Source organism: Euprymna scolopes, chromosome 25 (assembly GCF_053919585.1).
Source record: "Euprymna scolopes isolate OS-2025 chromosome 25, ASM5391958v1, whole genome shotgun sequence".
In the NCBI taxonomy this organism is placed as follows: domain Eukaryota; kingdom Metazoa; phylum Mollusca; class Cephalopoda; order Sepiida; family Sepiolidae; genus Euprymna; species Euprymna scolopes.
In genome coordinates this window covers 75,697,802-75,717,900 of record NC_136506.1, presented here as the reverse complement: position 1 = coordinate 75,717,900, position 20,099 = coordinate 75,697,802, and the positions used below count along the sequence as shown (strand labels likewise).

General features: G+C 35.6%; 1 protein-coding gene across 1 annotated transcript in view; it reads left to right on the top strand.

Moving 5' to 3' along the window:
- The first annotated feature begins 10,412 nt into the window (after window positions 1-10,412).
- Window positions 10,413-20,099, top strand: part of LOC145247444 (F-box/LRR-repeat protein 6-like) — a 69,020-nt gene continuing 59,333 nt past the window's right edge. The window contains exon 1 of the mRNA XM_080109215.1: window positions 10,413-10,535. The gene's annotated coding sequence lies outside the window, so the exon portion shown is untranslated. The remainder of the gene's footprint in view (window positions 10,536-20,099) is intronic.

Genomic DNA, 20,099 nt, shown 5'->3' with positions numbered 1-20,099 from the left:
TTTTTCAGCTCTGCAAAAAAAATATTTACAGTTTCTCCTGGCATGAGTCTCCTCAAAGTGAATTTCTTATCAGCTGAACACAGATCCAAGGCAAATGTCTTGTACAGTGCATTTTTAACTGCCGTCAAATTAGTCTTCTCAGCAGCATTAAGTTGTTGATATACACTCAAGGGGTCTCCAGCCAATGTCAAGGGAATCACTATGTGTATCCTCTTTACTTCACAAAGGTTGCACATCAACTTGACCCTTCTGACCCAGTCAACAACAGACCTGGACCCGTCAAATTCGGGTATCAGCTTCAAATCAAACTTCAATTCAGTCATTGTCTTCTTACAGTAAATAAAGTGAAGAAAAATAAAGTGACTGAAAAAACTTCACAGGGAAAGAAAATGGTGCAGTTAGCAACAGTCAGCCGGAAACAACTAAAAAATGACCAAATAGCTTGTTGAAATAACTTCCGTTGCCGATTTTTCCTTTCCAAAAAAAAAAAATTTGTTCTTGCAACAGTTGCTTTCTGGTAGTGGTTAAACAAAATGCCTGTTGACTTCATTTGCTTCCTTCTCCCCTCTTCCATTTCTCACACCGTTTTTATCCATCCCCCACCCATCACATGACCTGTAAACATGTGACTCGGATTTGGTATAAAAGTTCAGTCAATCTTCATGGCATCTTTCTTTCAGATCCCACGTGAAGGTAAGTTCATTATTGTTGTTTTTACATACAGCCACACAAGGTACAAACATGTGTGTGTTTGCTCCTTTGATGATTATCACAATTTTGGCCTCTCTCTTTACTTAAAAATTCACCAAAAATCAGGAAATTAACCAATTTTAATGAAATTTTCAGTATTTATCAAAGGAATCCATGGATGCACGGCTAGGGGAAAAAAAAAACCAGCACGCTCTTCCTCCCTCCAACTACTTGAGATTATTTTCAGACAGACTTTTGACTTTCTGACATTTTGGGCTTCCATAGAATGATCGTTTACATGACTTTGTTTGTTTATGCTTAAACGAAGCTAGAATCTCTCGCTTTTGGGGGATAACTGAGCCATTTTTTTTTTTGTTTGTACAAACAAGGTGTTTTTTTATTTAATTAAATATCCTAGGACTTTACTAATTATCTTTGAAATAAATCCAGAAAACTAATATTAATCTTTCAAAGGATTTTTACAATGAATTTATTTAACTTCAAAATTTAGCTGAATTTGTTAGTTTCCGAATATCGCCGTGAAAACATTTTTCATTATAACTTTTTTTTTCATGTGTACAAATATTTTCTCCTTTTAGAAATTAACTTTATGCTTTAATCTTTCAAATACATTCAAAAAGTAGTTGAAACCCTACAAAAAATTATGATATACTGGTAGGGGTGTCAGAAGTCGCCATTAAAAAGGAGTGATTAATTAGACTCGCTATCTTTTGAAGTTTATAGCAACATGAATAATGTAATTTAACCCTAATTTATTTTCAATAAAAGGAGCAAAGACCAAATTTTAAAATAATAAAAGGTTTAATCGAAAAATATACAATATTTTTTTAAATCGGTTTTCTTTAAAAAACATTTCACGAAATTCAACGAATTTTAACTTAATCTAAATATAATAAATATATATAAATTCAAAAAAATTACTTACCTATATCAAATATAACATATAAATCTGACCCCCAAGATCGCCATGAGCATGGAATATGTGCCTACATTAAAGATGACTTTCTGTGTGGTAGGGATATCTCCAGAGAAGACCTTAATTTACCTTATATATGCACTTGCTTTTATGCCACTGCATTTATATTTGCCCTGTATCACCCCAACAACAGCAGAGTTGCTATCTTTAAGCGTATATCTGAGAAAATTGACCACATCCTGTCTGCTCATCCTTCGGCTAACATTCACATTTGCAATGACTTCAATGTCCATAATGTGGAATGGCTGACCCACTCAAGTAAGATAGATGATGAGGGGAGGTTCTGTCATGATTTCTCCATTGCCTATGACCTCACTCAGATTGTTCACAAACCCACTCATGTGTCCGATACTACCGGTCAGTATGCAAGCCTTCTAGACCTTTTTCTCACAACTTCCCCTGAGCTATGTTCATGTTCTGTTCTATTTCCTCTGGGATCCTCCGACCACTCCGTCGTATCAGTTAAGATAAAAACGAAATGTAATAAGTCTTCAGACGTACCTCTCCTCCGTACTGTATATCAATACTCTATGGCTGACTGGGATAGCTTCCGTAGATTTATATCCGATCTACCTCTGCATTCCATGTTTAAAAAGGATGTGTCCTCTATAGTATAAGATCTGACCGAATGGTTAATTGTAGGCATAGACTGATTCATACCATCCAAAAAATTCCAACAAAAACCTAACAGCCAGCCATGGTTCTCCTCAGAATGTGCTGCTGCCATCGCACACAGAAATCACTTTTTCCATATTTACCAGCGTAATAGATGTACTGAAACTAAAGCTGCTTTCAGAACTGCCAGCAACCACTGTAAAAGAGTAATAAAAAAATGCAAGAGAGCTATATGCTCAGTTCATTAAATCCAAAGTAGCTGAGCAGCAGCTTGGTTCCCACCAATTTTGGCAAATAGCAAACAGGATCCTGAACAGAAGCGTGCGTTCTATCCCAACCATTATCAATGGACCTGAGGTCATCTCGTCAACATCATACGAGGCCAAACTATTTGCCAAGAACTTTGCAGCTAATTCTACCCTATGCGATGAAGGCCATCAACTCCCCGTATTTCCTCCTATAACAGACAACATGCTATGCAATATACAAATATCTGTGCATGAGGTCGCCAAGCTAATCAAGAATTTTGATTCCAGTAAAGCAACTGGCCCTGAAGGCATTCCAATTATAGTGTTGAAAAAGCTTCAACCAGAACTTGCCCTTATACTTACAAAACTGTTTAAGCATTGCCTTAAGGAGAAGTGCTTCCCAACACCCTGGTAGACCTCATTAATATGCCCTGTATTTAAGAATTCAGGTAATAAGTCATCTCCCTCTTAGTACAGACCAATAAGTCTCCTGTGTGTCATGAGTAAGCTGCTGGAATCCATATTAAAACCATCTCAGCAGAAATAACCTTCTTAGTGACATGCAATATGGTTTCCGTTCTGCTAGATCTACAGCAGATGTGCTAATGGTTATATTTCATAGGATTAGTGAATCACTTGAAAAAGTCCTCCTTTCTAGGGCAATTGCTCTTGACATATCAAAGGCCTTCGATAAGGTATAGCATAAAGGCCTACTTCACAAGATTTCCAGCTATGGTATAACTGGAAATGTTTTCTCAATTATTAAATCATTTCTCTCTGATAGGTTCATAAGAGTAGTGGTTGATAGGCAGAAATCAGAGGCCCAGAGTATTAATGCTGGAGTCCTTCAGGTGTCCATCCTGGGCCCAACTCTCTTCCTGATCTACACCAATGATTTCCCAAAACACATACTTAAATCATTCGTTGACATCTATGCTGATAACATGACCATCTATGGCAACACATCAAAGGCTGTAAATGATAAAGTTCTATGGGGTAAGAGGTGGCTGGTTACTTTTAATGCATCTAAAACCAAGCTCTTACATCTTTACATCATCAACGCTCTGATCCCTGCCTGGCATCAATTGAAATGGATGGCTCTCGTCTTGGGGAGGCCTCATGTTTTGGCAAGCTTCTGAGCTTGACCTTTACTTCTGATCTGAAATGGAACATGTACATCGTCTGTTGCCAAGGTCGCTGGGAAAATGGTGGGATCCTTCTACCACTCCAGAAGATATCCCACTGCTGATGCACTTCTCTATCTATATAAAAGCCAAGTACGTCCAATGATGGAGTACTGCTGCCACATCTGGGCAGGAGCTGCTAAAAACAGCCTATCCTGCCTTGACACAGTACAAAATAGACTTCGTGGCTTAGTGGGGGATGCCCTTTTCTCTTCCCTGCAACCTCGCTCTCACAGAAGAGACATTGTGAGCCTGTCTTTGTTTTATTGTTATTTCCATGGCAAATGCTCATCTGAGCTCCAATCTCTGGTCACCCCCTCGTCAATCTTTCACGATAAACACCCGTCTAGCTGAAACCACTGTCAATAATTTTCCCCACTCTTTATCTGTTCCTAAATCAAAACGCAGATTCCATGAACAAAGCTTTTCTTAGAAGTGCACGCCTGTGGAACTCTCTTCCGTTTGCCTGTTTCTCACCTGACTACAACTTGGATGTCTTCAAGTCCAACATAAACAATTCCTGATGAACCACCCCCTTAAGTAAGACACTCTATCAAATCTCCAATACTAAAGATTACTACGATACTATCCCATTGATTACTGTACACGCAATAACCCTTATCCCCAAGTGGCTTCTGGGCCTTCATAAGTGATGACCACCATGTAAAAAAAATAAAATTAAATTAAAAAAAAATACTAACCAATGGGTGCTTCCATTCTTCATTTATAAGAATTTGTCCGTATTTATATTTTATATTCCATGTACTTTTCAAATAAAAGAAATTTTTTAAGCAATCATTCGAGAAGACCGCCATTCTGTAAGCGATTACCCGGTGTTAGCGAATCAGTGTTTCCTTTCTTTCTTGCAGTTGTCAAATACGGATGTCTAAAACGGTCATAATTAATTATTTCAAAAACTTAAAAACAACACGTATGTGTGAGCCGTCATGCCTTGTGAGTGAAATATGGGTTACCGTACTTGAAAAATGATCATATTTCACTTTTTGCCGTTTAAACACAATCCACTCAACCAATTTTCCATTTTTTTTTATTCTCTTAAATGTTACGTGTATAAACAATACCCCCCCCCAGCTTTAGGTGTAACTCTCCTAGTAGAGGTACACTTCCCCTACTTACCTCCCTTGGCCGGCATAACTCACCTTGGTGTGGGGTGTCTGTAAGATAGCCATTATGGAGAATAAACTACAATATGAATCTTGTCCCTAGCATCCGTGTCTGTTGTCCATATTATATGCATGTCTACACACATAACATGGTGGCAGATTGTGGTAAAAACCGAAACACGTCTCCTAAACTATAAAAACAACTGCCGGTCGTCATAAAACTGAGTAAGCTGTTTTTTTATTTTTATTTTTTTTTTGTCTTCTCTGCTACGGACGGTGACGGTGTCTGGTCTGTTTACTGTTAACTTCTGGTGCTTACTAGCATCACTTTGTCACTGTGACTATTTATCTGTCCTATTTACACCATCAAGATGTCTATTGATGATACGACGGCTACTACTACTACTGTCACTAATCTCTCTACTGATATGGCTAGTCTACACATGGGGGCTCCTGAAAGACTCGTATTCGGCGGGAATAAGGCTGATTCATGGAACTTGTTTTTCAAAAGATGGTCCAACTATGCACTGCTAACCCGACTTGACCGAAAACCGAGAGAAATACAAGTGGCAGTGCTAGAAAACTGTTTAGGCGATGAAGCTATGAGGATATACCAGAGTATACAGTTCGACACCCCAAATACAGACCGCACTGTACAAGATATACTACAGGCTTTAAGTGAATATGCTGTAGGAATAACGAATGAAACTTACGAGAGGTTTGTTTTTCGTCAGAGGAAGCAGGAGGAAGGTGAAGCCTTTGATGTTTTCTATAACGACTTAAGACTCCTGTCACGAAGCTGTAATTTTTGCTTCAAATGCTATGAGTCGATGCTCAGAGACCAGCTTGTGGGAGGCATCCGGGATCAAAACACAAAGCAGCACCTTCTAAAACTCCAAAACCTTACCCTGCAGAAAAGTGTAGACATTTGCAGGGCAGCTGAAAAGGCCTCTATACAAAGTCAAAATATGGGAACAGAGGATGCTACTGCTCGGATAATGAGGGTCAGTGAAACCAGTAAAGCTTGGGAACCAGCTCAAAAGAAGAAATGCTCCTTCTGTGGTTACTTGCATGCAGCAAAGCGCAGCAGATTTCCAGCTTTTGGTAAACGATGTAACGCATGTATGGAGAAAGGCCATTTTGAGTCAAGGTGCCCCAACAAGTCCAGTAAAGCTATGGGACAATGGAGCAACACATCAAAGAATAAAAAGTACAGTAGGCCACGACCACATGTGCACCATGTCGACACTTCATCAGAGGATGATGAGGGAGAATATACCCACTGGGTAAATGCAGTGAAGTCAAATAGGAAGCATAGGAAAGATGCCAAGTGTCTCATGCTCCTCGACAACCAGGAAATTGTCTTCCAGATTGACACAGGGGCAACCATCAACACACTTCCTGCAAAGTTTGCAAATGAATTAACACCATACAATGGGGTTCTGACAATGTGGAACAAATCTCTTTTGAAACCACTCGGAATATGTCACAAAAATGTTAAAAACCCTAAGACGAACAAAACATATTCAGTGGAGTTTGTCGTATTCAGAGACGAATACGACTGTCAACCCTTATTGGGCCTACCTACAAGTACGCATATGGGCCTGGTTGAAATAAAACAGCAGAATTTCCACCGTGTTGCAGCAGTTAACATGGACAATAACTACCAGGAGGTGTTTGATGGAAAATTGGGAAGGCTACCAGGAGTTGTAACCCTACAACTTAAGCCAGATGCTATTCCAGCGGTGATGCCGAACAGGAGGACACCTGTGGCGGTACGACCAGAACTAAAGAAGGAACTAGACAGACTGACAAAAATGGGAGTCATCGAGCCGGTATATAAGCCTACTCCATGGGTTAGCCAACTAGTCCTCACAAGGAAGAAGAATGGAACCTTAAGAATATGCCTGGACCCGCATGAGCTCAACAAAGCACTCATGCGGGAACACTACATCATGCCTATCCTCGAGGATACCCTCCACGATATGAGGGATGCAAAGATATTCAGCAAGGCGGATCTATCTTCAGGATATTGGCATGTCGAACTTGATGAAGCCTCCAGCAACTTGACCACATTCCAAACATGTTTCGGCCGATACTGTTGGCGTCGACTACCTTTTGGTCTAAACTCGGCAGCCGAAATATTTCAAAGGAAGCTGGTAGAGCAATTCCAGGACATGAAAGGAGTCATTATCATTGCTGATGACCTGGTGGTTTATGGAACTAACCAGGAGGAACATGACAGACGACTTCACAGCCTTCTAAAAAAATGCCAGACAATAGGGATAAAATTAAACCCTGAAAAGTTAAAAATAGGCCTAGACGCTATCGTTTTCATGGGGCATCTCATAACCAAAGAAGGTATAATGGCTGACCCAGAAAAAATCAGGGCCATTACTGACATGCCAGCACCAGAAACTATTGGAGACCTACGTAGATTTCTTGGCATGGTAAACTATGGTGGGAAATTTATCCCCAACCTGACGACAATCTTAAAGCCCCTCCAAGACCTAACAAAAAAAGATGTCACGTGGAATTGGTCAGAGTCACAGCAATCGGCTTTCAAGACAGTTAAAGATATGATATGCAAAGCACCAGTGCTCTCTTACTACAACCCACTTAAAGAACTCACACTTGAGAATGATGCATGTGAGTATGGGTTGGGAGCAGCCCTGATCCAAGAAGGGCAACCAGTTGCCTATGCAAGCCGTTCCCTATCGAACACCGAAGGAAGATACGCCCAAATTGAAAAAGAGATGCTTGCAGTGGTATATGGTCTGGAAAAATTTCACCATTACACGCATGGAAGGAAAGTGAATGTCCTCACTGACCATAAACCACTTGTGGCGATCTGCCAGAAGCCACTAGCGAAAGCACCTAAACGACTCCAAAACTTGCTGCTATGGGCGCAACAGTATGATTTCTCTATCAGATACAAGCCAGGGAAAGAAATCCCATTAGCAGACACTCTCTCATGTGCGCCCATAGACAAACCAAAATCAGAAGAGCTCATGACTGTAAATAATTTGACGATGCATCCCATCAAAGACCGCAGACTTTCTGAGATCAGATTCAAGACACTGGAGGATCCTATCATGAAGATATTAGCCGAGGTTATTGCGACAGGCTGGCCCAGTGACAAAAAACTGTTGCCCGACTCAGTAAAACCATTTTTTGACTACAGGGACGAGTTGACAGCACAAGATGGACTAATACTAAGAGGACAAAGAATAGTCGTACCTCAATCTATGAGAGTGGAAATGAAACAAAAATGTCATGCGGGCCACCTAGGCATAAACTCTTGTCTCAGAAGAGCGAGAGAGCTATTATTTTGGCCAGGTATGTCCGCTGAAATACGCCAATATGTCCAAGCCTGTGCCACATGTGCAACATATGCAGACCGTCAACCAGCGGAGCCCCTCATAATCACAGAAGTACCAAAGAGACCCTGGCAACGAGTTGCTACCGACATTTTCTCATGGGGTGGAAATGAATATTTGGTCACGGTGGACCAGCATAGCAGTTTTTTTGAGGTGGACAAGTTGAATGGCTCAACGTCAGATGCAGTGATCAGTCGTCTTAGAGGCCATTTTGCTAGATATGGTATACCAGACATCCTCATTTCTGATAATGGACCCCAATTCTCATCTAGCATGTTTCGGAAGTTCGTAAAAGATTGGGCGTTTACTCACGAAACAATATCCCCTGGGAACAGTCAAGCAAATGATGCTGCTGAGGCAGCTGTGAAAATTATGAAGCGTCTAATGCGAAAGTGCAAAGCTTCGGGAGAGGACCTATTACTTGGGCTACTGAACATGCGAAATATACCCACTGAAGGTCTCAATACTAGTCCAGCACAGAGACTACTAGGCCGACGGACAAAGGCAACAGTACCAACCACCGAGGCCCTACTGAGGCCCAGCTACACTTAATCACATTATGAGGCACAAAAGAAAGAAGATAAGAAGCTGAGGCAGCAGGGCAAAGGCAGAGAACTGAGCCAACTTCATGTGGGCAGCAATGTCTGGATCCAGCCTCTAAGACCTCACGCAAGACAGTGGGAGGAAGCCACGGTAAGAAAAAGGTTGACTGGTCGGTCGTACAAAGTTGAAAATGCAAGCGGACAACGATACCGCCGCAACCGTCGTTTCATACGCCAAACAATACAACCAAAACACTCTCTCCCCATACACCAACCAAGAGGCACCATCTACAACCACTCTGAGATAGAAAGACTCACCCCAGACAATGCAACAAATAGACAAAATGAGATGGAAACACCAGCAGATCAACAAGACCCAAACGAGAGAACAATATCACCAATACAGACAAGATCGGGCAGAGTCATAAGAAAGCCTGTCAGATATTGTGAATGATCTACCTGAATTTTGAAAAGGACACACTTTCTCTCTTCCCCTGTAAGGAGGGAGATGTTACGTGTATAAACAATACCCCCCCCTTTAGGTGTAACTCTCCTAGTAGAGGTACACTTCCCCTACTTACCTCCCTTGGCCGGCATAACTCACCTTGGTGTGGGGTGTCTGTAAGATAGCCATTATGGAGAATAAACTACAATATGAATCTTGTCCCTAGCATCCGTGTCTGTTGTCCATATTATATGCATGTCTACACACATAACATTAAAGAAATACATGAGTTTTTGATTTGATATATTTTATTTATTCTTTATGCAGAGATTTTTTTTTTTTATCTAAAAAAAAAAAAGCATTGAATGAAACAGAAAAAATTGTTGTAGGTGTTCAATTTTTTAAGGACAATATTTTAAAAATGTGAGCTTTCACTTAAAAAAAATCAATGGGGGTTTTTAAAAAAAAGGTTTTAAACTTTGGACTTTACAGGTAAATGTGCACAAAACTATTCTCTTTTTGTGTTTTGAATTAGATTATTTTATTTATTGATCTTTTATCTTCAATTTGTGATATATAAATCTGAGGTGAGAAAATTAATTATTTTCATTTTAATAGACATTTTAAAATGAGGGGGGGGGGTTAAAAAAAAATGTTTGTCTAGAATATTATATTCGGTTTATTGGAAAGAGCAAAAAAATTCACATTAAACCTGCAAATATTGTAAAAATTGAACCAATAGAAAAATTTGGATAGCTTTTTAAATTGCAAAAATTGACAAATATTTAACTCATAAAATTCGATTCCTTTCATTACGTAGAAAAAATGGCTGCATGAGCGCGCGCAGGCACTTTGTAAACACTGTTTTTTAAAAAATAAAAAATAATATTTTTATTATTTTTCCAAAAACTTTAATAGTTTATTTTGGAAGCATATTCCATAAAGAAATAAAACAAACCACTTTAAAAAGAGAAATTACGAGTTTTGTAAGTTTTATTCACAGTTGTGTGTTAAGAGTGTCAAACATTCCCAAAAGAATTCTGATACACCTAATAAACCGGCTCTCAACCATGTCGCGCTTGTATTTCTTTTTTTTTTTTTTTTTTTTTTTTTTTTTGTCTCGCCATTTTTGCCCGTACCGTTAGTTTAAAATATTACTAATCCATAGACGCATAAGATAAGGAAAACTGAAAAGTAATAAACTGAAAATATTGACTTCCGCTCGGAAGAATATTCACGGGGAACTTTCTCTCTTTGCACCGTCAACAGAGATAAATCTAGTCTTTGTTGACTTCCTCTTCTTTTTCTATGTGAGTAAAGTTTTGTTTTAATTATATTTTTTATAAAGTTGCTCACACGGTTTTATATAGATCTATTTAAGTGTTTCTTCTATTCTCTAAGATTAATAACCGATATCTTAAAAAAAAAAAAAAAGGGAAAAATACATGCAAAACCGATTTTGAAAAAAAATCGTGCCAAAACAATTGTTTACACTTTTCGATAAACAACTATTTTCATGTTATTTAAAACTTAATTTCATTATTTAACATTTAAGTTAATAAAATATAACAAGAAACTGTTTTTAGGGTTGGTTTGTAAAATATATAAATAATTATGTTTTTAAATAAGTAAAAAACTAAAAGCAAACATCATTTCGCGCCAGTTTTTGTAAAAAAATTTTAATATTTGTTTTTTATTATTTAAATATTAAAGTATGAATTCTATTTCTTCTTTTTATTGCTATTTTAGCGAAATATTTCTTATATTGTTGGGCCACTATTTCTGATTATTGTAAATAATTGAAAAAACGTTTTTGATCGGCAAATGTGTATTTCAGCGGCGTAAATTGACAGACAAAAATTTATAAAAATTATTTTTTTTTATATATATATAAAACACATTATTAGACCCTAAGATTGAAATAAAACCCGAAAAAAAATTTTTTTTTCTTCAACATTTTTTATTAGACTAAATGTACAACAATCGAGACCGCCATCTTATTTGAAAATTTGCTTTGCCAGATTGGCCTTTTAGAGGACAAATTTGGCCTTTTTACGCTCTTGCGTGGAACCAAAAAGGCCGATTTGGCAAGCCTTAGAAAGGCCAATTTTCAAAACAAGTTGTAGGGTAGGCCGGGGTAATTTGGGTCAAATTTCTGGTAATTTAAACTTCGAAGGATATTATTTTCAAATTTCTATGCATTTATGGAAAAGAAAGGGTTTGAACTATGCAAGTAGGGTTCTAGTGTTCTAATGTTAAAATAGCAGTAATATTTTTTATACTCTATATTGATTTTTAGCACTTGCAATATGCTCCATTTCAGTGGTAGATTTAAACCATTGACCGGGGTAATTTGGGTCAATAAATAATAACTCAAGAAAAAAGAAATACCTCTTGCTATACGACATTATACCATGAAAGCATGAAAGAATAAACAGTGCATGATGTTTTATTGAAATATTAACTTAACTAATACACTTTTTACAGTCAAAATCATCATCATAGTCAGTGTCACATGGTGCACATTTTGGGCAAACACGCTGATCGCACAAGTCACAAATCAGCCATTGTCCTTTTTTGTGTACATTCTCCAAAGTTGACCACAAACAACACAAGCAGTACTGTCTTCGTCAACCTCGCTTTCAATTTCTTCGTCACCATCTTCCGCTTCCATTTCCTTTAACAAATCTCTTCTTGGCTTTTCTTTCTTTGCTTTCTGTTTGGAGACTCTTACATCTGCTTCATCCTTTAAACGCTGCAGCACAGCTGGGGTTGTAAGTACTTCACCATCTTTGGCCTATACTCGTCTTCGCTTTTTCTTTGCGTTCTCCAATGCTTTTGTGGTCTCTTCTGATGGTGGTGGGCCAATGACATTGATGATTGCTCATCTTGGAGCGGTTCTGGGAGTGTCTGGACCTGTTTCAGTTTCGATAGTATCCTCGACTTCTTGTGACACATTTCTCAACAGTGACAGCTGCTGCATTAAAAGGCCAAAGACCGACCTTTCTGAAACCATTTACTAAGTGAACAGACGATACTTGTTCCCACAGTTGTTTCAGCAGCGATGGAAAAGAACCCTTTTCTCCTGACTGCATTCGACTTTCTCGGTAAAATCGCAACAAGATTTTCTGCCAGTGGCTTTTCAATGGAAAGAAGACACCAACATCAAGGGGCTGTAGTGCATGGCTGGTACTAGGTGAAATGCAAATTATAATTATTAAGTTGTCCATGGCACACTTAACAGTAATGTAGGTTAAGTGTGATCCATGACCATCAAATAGCAAAATAACTGGCTTTTCCAGATTTGCTACAAAGGGAACGAACAAGTTTTTAAACCAGTTCTCAAATATGGTGTCCGACATCCAACCGCTTTGTGAGTGACTGTACTGTGTACCCTCTGGACCATTTTCACACCAAGACCCATACAGGTTCAGTCCTTTGTAAACTACCAAAGGAGGAAAGACATATTCTAGACGCAGAACCACATACCAACACAGTGTGCATAGCTTTCCCACATGTAGGTGTCAGTAGATAGCTATCTTTCGACGATTTCTGAAAAAAACAGTTTCCTCTTATTTGGGTCTGTTGAAAACTCATTTTCATCTGCATTGAAGATTCTATCAGCTGCATTCTCAGATTCAAAGAACCCATTCTCAGAAAAGACTTCAATGTAGCTGCGTTTAGGTTCTCAGCTCTAGATTTTGTCAGAACTTCAGGTTTTCGCATGCAGATTCGATCTTTCCAGCACCGTTTAAAAGATATCATCCAATCCTCACCCGGTATGTTGTTTTTGAATTGGGTTACTTTCCCTATACTATCTAAATACGATTTCACTATCAATGAAATCTCCTCAGTACCACATGGCCAAGCTAAAGACGAACACTGTTCCATGGTCACAACTATTAGTTCCTCTTCTTCAGTGGTCAAAACAGGATGTCGTCCAGTTCCTACACGTCTGGGGGGATCTAAAACCCAACGTCTCAACGTTTCTCTAGGTATCCCATTGACTTTTGCAGCAGCCCTGATGCTAATTCCTTGACTTTCATGCATCTGCTTGGCAGCTTCCAGGAGTTTAGGGTCACACTTTGGAAATTTTCTTTCATAGTGTCGCGGCATGCTGAAATCAATGAAAAAAATCCATAGTGATAGAAATATATTTAATATGTTATCAATTTTATTGACTAAAATAATATGGAAAAGTTATGTTTGTCATTTGTATCTATTATCTTGTATACTTATAACCTTGCTTCAGTGGCGTATCTATCAGAACTTTATATTGTAAGAAAGAAAGGTGACGCAAATTACCCCAGTAAATTTATTTATAATTTTTGACTAATAAAATTATCAGGCACTTAATTTTCTTATTAAGCCAAGCTTTCTTATCATTTCTAATTGCAAATTTCTTTTCCCTACCCAACTTAATGATTTTCCTGGCAATTTGATAAAAGGTTTAATAATTTGCTCAAAATTGACTTACCTGAGCAACAGCACTTCCTCGCAGCTCAACTTGCAACTATTCTGCTGATTTCATCAGAAAAATGGCTGATTCAATCCATAATGGCGGCACGGTGCTGTCAAAATGAACAGTTTAGGAGAAAATCAGTGTTATTCCTAGTGACTCAAATTACCCTGGTGACCCAAATTACCCCGGTTTCAATCCTACTCAAGGCGGTTAGAGGATTTGTTGGCCAAAGCGTAATAAAACAACAGTTCGCAAATCTATCTATCTATCTCTCTCTCTCTCTCTCTCTCTACATATATATGTAATTTTTATTTCTTTATATATATTTCGTCTAATAAAAAATGTTGAAAAAATAATAAAGATTAAAATTTTTCGGGTTTTATTTCAGCCTAGATGTGTTTTATATAAAAATAAATAATTTTTATAAATTTTTGTCTGTCAAAAAATTTATAAAAATCAATAATTTTTATAAATTTTTGTCTGTCAAAAAATTTATAAAAATCAATAATTTTTATAAATTTTTGTCTGTCAAAAAATTTATAAAAATCAATAATTTTTATAAATTTTTGTCTGTCAAAAAATTTATAAAAATAAATAATTTTTATAAATTTTTGTCTGTCAAAAGATTTATAAAAATCAATAATTTTTATAAATTTTTGTCTGTCAAAAAATTTATAAAAATAAATTTTTATAAATTTTTGTCTGTCAAAACATTTATGCCACTGAAATACACATTTGCCTTTTAATCTTAGTTGCTTATGTTCAAATATTTGTTTATTTTAGGTACGTGTAAAATGAATGGCCGATCCTAAAAATATAAAACGATTGGAGATGAGTTTTCAGAATAGCCAATAAAACCAAAAGGGATGAAATAAAAAAAAATATTAATATATAGGTTCCGATGCCCTTATGTTACTGTGCTATTTTTTAAATAGTATTTTCAGGTTTCGCGATATCTGTTTTTGGAACTTGTACAGTTTAATCAAGACATTAAAAAATGAAAATATTAAAAAAAAAAAAAGTTATATTGTACGTATCTGTTATGGAACGACGTTCTCCGAAAAAAAATTTCACTTAATTTCATCAAGTAGTTTTTGTTTTGTTTTTTTTTACAGCAAAAAGTACTCATGCAAAGAGTGATCCATGCTGAAATAATAACGTTATTATTTAAAAAGCCATTCTTAACATGGGGAGGGGAGGGTGTTTTGTACCTATTCTGTACATTAACTTTACAATTGAATAAAAAAACATATCATAAAACTTTAATTAAACGTGGAAATACAATTTAAAAAATAGCGCGGCTGGATCACTCTCTGCATTCACCCAGCAAAAAAACAATTTGTTATGATACCGAGCAAAAGCTTCGATTTTTAGGAAGAAAAGCTAGTATTAAAGATGGGGAGGGAGTGTCAGCGCTTTAAATTGAGTTATCTCCCCGTGGCGTGTTGAAAAAATTCCAAGATGGCTGACTTCAACGTGCTGTCATAAAAACGTGTTTTTCTACTGTACTCGATCAAATTCAGTGAAAATTTTTTCAGAGATTTTAGTCCAAAACGGATATGTACAATATAACCTTTCTTCGATAGTTTCATTTTTTTAATGTCTTGATTAAACTGTACAAGTACCCTTTTTTATTATTATTAAATTGTTAGGTGGAAGTACAGAATAGTTACAAAACATCCTCCCTTCCCTATGCTAAAAATGGCTTTCAAAATAATGGCGTTATTATTTTAGCATAGTTACATAAGTGCATAAGTACCAAAATATACAAGAAATAAATGTTACCAGAGGCAAGCTAAATTACTCTTCTACATACCTGAATAAGTTTGTTTTGTTTTGTTTTTTTTCAATTTTCTTATAAGTGTCTTCAAGCTAGAGATTGGGCATCCTATCGGATGCCAAACATTCACCCACTAGGATATACATTCCAACCAAGAGATCTTTTTAAGATTCTAGCCGTCCATTTAAGTGCAATTGTTTGAATCTCTCTTGCGCTTGGTTCATCGGGTATATTTGCCAGGTAGTTTTTGACATTTTTTTTCATGAATCCAATTTTTCCTATAATTATTGAAATGATAGAGATCTTCCTAAGATTCCAATTTCTTTTTATGTCGTACATAAGACCTTTGTATATCGCAAATTTACTGTTTTCATGGTATTAACCCCTGGACCTGGGACTATTTTGCGCCATTTCACCGCCTTTGTTAACGCTGTGCATGAGTGTACAGTAGTGTTTCCTTAGATGATGTGTGCATGCGCGTAGTAAAGTGACTTGTCACATCGCAGAGGAATCTTTAGCGGACATTTAAAAAAAAAAATTTTTTTAAATGTGGTTCATTTTTTTCTCTTGTTACATAGTTTTTAATGCTTTTTAGTTGATCTAAAAATTTAATGCTTTTTAATTGATCTAAAAAATTAATGCTTTTTAATTGATCTAAAAAATTAAGTTTTCACAAGTGGTTTACAAAAACATATTTTTATTTTTTGAGGGAGGGCATTAAATTATAAGAACTTGTAAAATTTTTAACAGGTGCTTTTGCTGGAAAAAAAACGGTTAATTAAACTGCAAAAACACCTGTTAAAAACTACACAAGTTCTATAATTGAATACCCCCCCCCTCCAAAAGAAAGAATGAAAAACATAAAAATATTTTTGTAAACTGCTCATGAAAACTTACTGACAGCTTATTTTTATTATTAAACTAGCAGTTCAGTCCGGCTTTGCTCGGGTCCTATGTACTGTTCGTAATTTGCCCTACATGAGAATACACTTTATATAAGATCTTAAATGTTTAAACCAAAATTTGTCTGAGTAATTTCATAGTGACCACAGGTCAATTTTTTTAACTTTGACCCCAATTTTGACCCCATAACATTTATTATTTTGGTCTCAAATCAAAATATAAAGTTTTATCCATGTCCAAGTTACCTACATCTAAAATTTCAAGTCTTTAAACCCAAAATTGGCAGAGGAATTTGGTAGAATCTGCAAAGGTCAACACTTTCACCTTGGACCTTTTGGTGGCCAAATTTTCGCCCCAAAACTGATTAAAATGCTTGCCGCATGTCTGAATACCCGTTATGTATAAATTTCAAATGTTTAGACTCAAAATTGGCTGAGTAGTTTACTAGACACCGCAAAGATGAAATCTTTTGAACTTTGACCTCTTGGCAGCTCAAATTTTCAACCCAAACAAATTAAAAAGCTTGCCCTATCTCTGAACACTATGTAAAATTTTAAATGTCTAGACCAGAAATTGGCTGAGTAATTTTGTAGAGACCGCAGAGGTCAAATTTTTTTGTTAACTTTGACCCCAATTTTGACCTCTTATCATTTATTTTTTGAGGCTCAAATCAATTTAAAAAGTATGATCCATGTTCAAGTAACCTACATTTAAAATTTCAAGTGTTTAGACCCAAAAATTGGCAGATTAGTTTGGTAGAGTTGAACTTTGACCCTTTGACAGCCAAATTTGTTACCGAAAACTGATTAAAAAGATTTTCCTAAATCTCAATATTCCTTATGTCAAATCTCGAGTCTCTAGTTATTTGGTACGGAAACACACACACTTTTATAGATGAGGTGAAAACTATATTTTCATTTTAAGAAAAATATTTTATCTAATTACTATTAAATGAGGTGAAAACTATTTTTTATTTTATGAAAAGTATTTTATAATAGTTTATCTAACATTTTTTTATTTTTTGAAAAATAGTTTATCTAATTACTATTAAATGAGGTAAAAACATTTTTTTATTTTTTGAAAAGTATTTTATCTAATTACTATTAAATGAGGTAAAAACATTTTTTTATTTTTTGAAAATTATTTTATCTAATTACTATTAAATGAGGTAAAAACATTTTTTTATTTTTTGAAAAGTATTTTATCTAATTACTATTAAATGAGGTAAAAAAAAATTGTCTATTCTTCAAAAAGTATTTTATCTAATTACTATTAAATGAGGTAAAAAAAACATTTTTTTATTTTTTGAAAAGTATTTTATCTAATTACTATTAAATGAGGTAAAAAAAATTGTCTATTCTTCAAAAAGTATTTTATCTAATTACTATTAAATGAGGTAAAAAAAAATTGTCTATTCTTCAAAAAGTATTTTATCTAATTACTATTAAATGAGGTAAAAACATTTTTTATTTTTTGAAAAATATTTTATCTAATTACTATTAAATGAGGTAAAAAAAAATATATTTTTTAATTTTATGAATGTATTTTATCTAATTACTATTAAATCAGATAAAAATATTTTTTATTTTATGAAAACTATTTTATCTCATTGCTATTAAATCAGACGAAAACTATTTTTTTTTTATTTTATGAAAACTATTTTATCTAATTACTATTAAATCAGGTGGAAACTATTTATTTTATGAAAAATATTTATTGTAATTTAAAATGTCCGCCATCTACAACATATGAAAATGGTTAATTGGGGAGAGGAAAATTATGTTCTCAACTTCTTTACTAACTGAGTGTTTGAGAAATAAAGAACTTAAATGGAACATTCGAATATCTATGTATCTCATATAGAGTTCAAGTTTAGCCCCAGGTCGTGGGCCCCTTGATTTCTGAGAACTTCGACTGAAGCAAAATAAAACAATAAGAACTACTACAGCACGCTTGTGTGCAAGCAATGAAATGGCGTAAAATAGTCCCAGATTCCAGGAGTTAATACCATGCAAACAGTAAATTTGCGATGGGCTTGAATATCAGATTCGTTGTCAGCGCCCCTGGAACCCCCCCCCCCCCCCAAAAAAAAAATTTTATTGGTCAGTGTTGTGTTGTAGTTAATGCAAATATTTATCCGAAGTTTTAATTATCTTGGACTTATCTGCCGTTGTTTTTTAAGGATGGCAATGCGAAGCAGTCCCTTTTTGCTTAGTTAAAAATAAAGCAATATTTTAAATATGACATCTTTATTCTGTAATGGGTGGGTACACCATAAAGATTTTTCTGTATTTTTTTTTTAGCTTGAACTGTGAACTTGCACCAATAAAGGTAGTGTAGTGTCCATCAAGTTCAAACAAAAAACAAAATAGTTTCATGTGAGCCATAGTCGAGCCTTGATAATCACTCAAAGATCGAATTGGCATTTATTGGATATGTTTCTATCAGTGTTTTGTATAATTTTCGATTTTTGAGCAATCATCTAGGCCCGACTATGGTTCTAACGAGACTACCATATTGTTCTTCGACAGACTTTATACTACTTTTATTTTTAAATTAAAAAAGAACTTTAAAATAAGTTAAAACTAAAAAAAAACGGCACAAAACAATTTTTTGTGTTCATATTGAAGATTGAAGAACAAGGGGAGACAATGCGATTTCAGAGAGGACGTGTCTTATACAAAAAGCAAAAATTATTATTTGTATTTTATTTACAAAAATTTCAGACTTTTGACTTTATTACGGAAATTTAAATTTTGTAAAAGAAAAAAAGGTTTTCTCAACCCTCACTGGCCAGTTTTCATTTCCTATATTATACTGCATACAGATGTCTGATAGACTTTTCCTTTGGTCAACAGCAGTAATGAAAACAGAAGAAAAGCTATAGCAAAAAGGAAATATTTCCAATTGTGTGGAAAAAAAAAACAGAGGGGGTGGGGATAAATAAGCAAAAAGCAGCAAGAAAAATCTGCAGTTCTTGGAAAGAAGCTACTGGAATGATAAGCTGTATTATGACAAGGTACTTGAACTGCGGATTAATGAAGACCATTAGATTAACTAATCACATTAGCACCTGCTTCACCTTGTGCTCCAATGATATCACCAAGTTAAAAAAAACTTCTTGACAATCTCAATAGTTTCATCATTCGGATATATTTTTCCCCAAGCCAAAAGTCACTCCAGGACAAGAGTTAATGAGATGAATGGATTGTCAGGTGAATGATAAAGAATATTACGAGAAGATTGAAAATGATAAACGGAAGGAGCAAAGTTTGATTACTTATGAGGGCGATTTATGACAAGTATTTGTTGACATTGCATCTAAAGACGACTATGTTGTAGTCTGCAGGGAAGAAATCCTATGATAATGTGTTACGCTGATGAGAAGTTCTTGCAAAGAAACTCTCTTACACTTCTTGCATTTAAACTGGTTATCTGTTCTCAATCTACAAATACTTCCACTGCACTTCTTGTGTACCCAATGTTTACGTTAATGTTAGTCTTTTCGTACGAGAATAAAACTCCTGAAAAAATGACAGGTATATACCAGAAACCATTCTTGAGATAAAGACATGTTTCCAGAAGGCATATCAAACCTTTTAAAGATATATTCATATTTTACTAATAGCTGGGAAGACATGTTCAGAACTTTGTTAACTGTTGGTCCAAATGTGACAAATTCAACTAAATTTTAACTCTAATCAGACACTCACATAGTCTGCAATGGTA